This window comes from Bison bison, unplaced genomic scaffold, assembly GCF_000754665.1.
Source record: "Bison bison bison isolate TAMUID 2011002044 unplaced genomic scaffold, Bison_UMD1.0 scf7180017864298, whole genome shotgun sequence".
NCBI classification, from domain to species: Eukaryota; Metazoa; Chordata; class Mammalia; order Artiodactyla; family Bovidae; genus Bison; species Bison bison.
Window position 1 is genome coordinate 1,749,803 of NW_011494870.1, and position 4,421 is coordinate 1,754,223.

Consider the following 4,421-nt stretch of genomic DNA (forward strand, 5'->3'; position numbering starts at 1 on the left):
AAGAAGAAGGGGATGACAGAGGATGAGATGGTTGGGTGGCATCACCAACTCAATGGACATGAGTCTGAGTAAACTCTGGGAGTTGGTGATGGACAGGGAGGCCTGGCATGCTGCAGTCCATGAGGTCACAAAGAGTCAGACATGACTGAGCAACTGAACTGGACTGAACTGACGTATAAATAATATATTCATATTATATATTGTTTCATTATAAGATGCAAACCTGAAGCCCAACGTACTGAAGAACATTTCCTGACTGACCAAATTAATTTAGAAAATCATCACATCTCCATGTGTTCCCACAGATGTAACAAAATAAAATTGAATTGATGGAATGTTTCAGAAGAAGAAAATTTGGACAAATGATTCAGAACAAAATGTCATTCTATAAAGCAATGTGGCAATTTTTAATCAAATTAGGTATTCTTGTAAATCATGGCCCATAAATCCTACTCTTGAGTATGCAACTTACTTAGCCTCTCATAAAGATTCTTAAGGGAAATGTGTGAAAACATTATATAGCAGTGTTAGTGTGGTAATGGAGAGTTAGAGAAAACTCATTGTCTCTCAACAGAGGAATGGATAAATGTATTGGTTTGAACACCAGTACAACTGCAGTAAGAAGAGTGAAACTATTATAAACAAGGTGGCTTAAATAAGGCAGAATTAATGTATCTACATCTGAGTTTCAGTTCAGTTCACTCAATCAGTTGTGTCCGACTCTTTGCAACCCCATGGACTGCAACATGCCAGGCTTCCCTATCCATCATCCAATCCCTGAGCTTGCTTAAACTCATGTCCATCATGTCGGTGATGCCATCCAACCATCTCATCCTCTGTCATCCCCTTCTCCTCCGACCTTCAATCTTTCTCAGCATCAGGGTCTTTTCCTGTGAGTCAGCTCTTCATATCATGTGGCCAAACTATTGGCGTTTCAGCTTCAGCATCTGTCCTTCCAATGAATATTCAGGACTGATTTCCTTTAGGATGGACTGGTTGGATCTCCTTGCAGTCCAAGGGACTCTCAAGAGTCTTCTCCAACATTACAGTTCAAAAGCATCAATTTGGCTCTCAGTTTTCTTTATAGTCCAATTCTCATATCCATACATGACTACTGGAAAAACCATAGCTTTGACTAGAAAGACCTTTGTTGGTAAAGTAATGTCTCTGTTTTTTAATATGCTGTCTAGGTTGGCCATAGCTTTTCTTCCAAGGAGCAAGTGTCTTTTCATTTCATAGCTGCAGTTACCATCTGCAGTGATTTTGGAGCCCCCCAAAATAAAGTCTCTCGCTGTTTCTACTGTTTCCCCACCTATTTGCCATGAAGTGATAGATCGGATGCCATGATCTTAGTTTTCTAAATTTTAGTTTTAAGCCAGGTTTTTCACTCTCTTCTTTCACTTTCATCAAGAGGCTCCTTAGTTCATCTTCACTTTCTGCCATAAACGTGATGTTATCTGCATATTTGAGGTTTTGATATTTCTCCCAGCAATCTTGATTCCAGATTGTGCTTCATCCAGCCCAGCATTTCTCATGATATATTCGGCATGTAAGTTAAATAAGCAGGGTGACAATATACAGCCTTGATGTATTCCTTTCCTGATTTGGAACCAGTCTGTTGTTCCATGTCCAGTTCTCACTCTTGCTTCTTGACCTGCATACCTATTTCTCAGGAAGCAGGTCAGGTGGTCTGGTATTCCCATCTCTTGAAGAATTTTACACAATTTGTTGTGATCTACACAGTCAAAGGCTTTGGTGTAGTCAATAAAGCAAAATGTTTATTGTTTTGCAGATGTTTTTCTGGAACTTTCTTGCTTTTTTAATGATCCAGCAAATGTTGGCAATTTGATCTCTGTTTCCTCTGCCTTTTCTAAACCCAGCTTGAACATCTGGAATTCATGGATCACATACCATTGAAGCCTGGCTTGGAGAATTTTGAGCATTACTTTGCTAGCTTGTGAAATGAGTGAGTTTCAGTTCAGTTCAGTTCTGTTCAGTCGCTCAATAGTGTCCGACTCTTTGTGACCCCATGAATCGCAGCACGCCAGGCCTCCCTGTCCATCACCAACTCACGGAGTTCACTCAGATTCACATCCGTCGAGTCAGTGATGACATCCAGCCATCTCATCCTCTGTCATCCCCTTCTCCTCCTGCCCCCAATCCCTCCCAGCATCAGTCTTTTCCAATGAGTCAACTCTTCTCATGAGGTGGTCAAAGTACTGGAGTTTCAGCTTCAGCATCATTTCCTCCAAGAAATCCCAAGGCTGATCTCCTTCAGAATGGACTGGTTGGATCTCCTTGCAGTCCAAGGGACTCCCAAGAGTCTTCTCCAACACCTCAGTTCAAAAGCATCAATTCTTCGGTGCTCAGCCGTCTTCACCGTCCAACTCTCATATCCATACATGACCACAGGAAAAACCATAGCCTTGACTATATGGACCTTTGTTGGCAAAGTAATGTCTGTGCTTTTGAATATGCTCTCTAGGTTGGTCATAACTTTCTTTCCAAGGAGTAAGTGTCTTTTAATTTCATGGCTGCAGTCACCATCTGCAGTGATTCTGGAGCACAGAATAGTAAAGTCTGACATTTGTTTCCACTGTTTCCCTATCTATTTCCCATGAAGTGACGGGACCAGATGCCATGATCTTCATTTTCTGAATGTTGAACTTTAAGCCAACTTTTTCACTCTCCACTTTCACTTTCGTAAAGAGGCTTTTTAGTTCCTCTTCACTTTCTGCCATCAGGGTGGTGTCATCTGCGTATCTGAGGTTATTGATATTTCTCCCGGCAATCTTGATTCCAGCTTGTGCTTCTTCCAGCCCAGCATTTTTCACGATGTACTCTGCATAGAAGTTAAATAAGCAAGGTGACAATATACAGTCTTGACATACTCCTTTTCCTATTTGGAACCAGTCTGTTGTTCCATTCCAGTTCTAACTGTTGCTTCCTGACCTGCATATAGGTTTCTCAAGAGGCAGGTCAGGTGGTCTGGTATTCCCATCTCTTGAAGAATTTCCCAGAATTTATTGTGATCCACACAGTCAAAGGTTTTGGCATAGTCCAGAAAGCAGAAATAGATGTTTTTCTGGAACTCTCTTGCTTTTTCCATGATCCAGCGGATGTTGGCAATTTGATCTCTGGTTCCTCTGCCTTTTCTAGAACCAGCTTGAACATCAGGAAGTTCACGGTTCACGTATTGCTGAAGCCTGGCCTGGAGAATTTTGAGCATTACTTTACTATCGTGTGAGATGAGTGCAATTGTGCGGTAGTTTGAGCATTCTTTGGCATTGCCTTTCTTTGGGATTGGAATGAAAACTGCCCTTTTCCAGTCCTGTGGTCACTGCTGAGTTTTCTAAATTTGCTGGCATATTGAGTGCAGCACTTTCACAGCATCATCTTTCAGGATTTGAAATAGCTCAACTGGAATTACATCACCTCCACTAGCTTTGTTCGTAGTGATGCTTTCTAAGGCCCACTTGACTTCACATTCCAGGATGTCTGGCTCTAGGTCAGTGATTACACCATCATGATTATCTGGGTGGTGAAGATCTTTTTTGTACAGTTCTTCTGTGTATTCTTGCCACCTCTTCTTAATATCTTCTGCTTCTGTTAGGTCCATACCATTTATGTCCATATAAATGGCTCATTTATTGAGCCCATCTTTGCATGAAATGTCCCCTTGGTATCTCTAATTTTCTTGAAGAGATCTCTAGTCTTTCCCATTCTGTTGTTTTCCTCTATTTCTTTGCATTGATCACTGAGGAAGGCTTTCTTATCTCTTCTTGCTATTCTTTGGAACTCTGCATTCAGATGTTTATATCTTTCCTTTTCTTTTTTGCTTTTCACTTTTCTTCTTTTCACAGCTATTTGTAAGGCCTCCCTAGACAGCCATTTTGCTTTTTTGCATTTCTTTTCCATGGGAATGGTCTTGATCCCTGTCTCCTGTACAATGTCACGAATCTCAGTCCATAGTTCATCAGGCACTCTATCTATCAGATCTAGGCCCTTAAATCTATTTCTCACTTCCACTGTATAATCACAAGGGATTTGATTTAGGTCATACCTTAGTGGTCTAGTGGTTTTCCCTACTCTCTTCAATTTAAGTCTGAATTTGGTAATAAGGAGTTCATAATTTGAGCCACAATCAGCTCCTGGTCTTGTTTTTGTTGACTGTATAGAGCTTCTCCATCTTTGGCTGCAAAGAATATAATCAATCTGATTTCAGTGTTGACCATCTGGTGATGTCCATGTGTTGTTGGAAGAGGGTGTTTGCTATGACCAGTGCATTTTCTTGGCAAAACTCTATTCATTTTTGCCTTGCTTCATTCCGTATTCCAAGGCCAAATTTGCCTGTTACTCCAGGTGATTCTTGACTTCCTACTTTTGCATTCCAGTCCCCTATAGTGAAAAGGACATCTTTT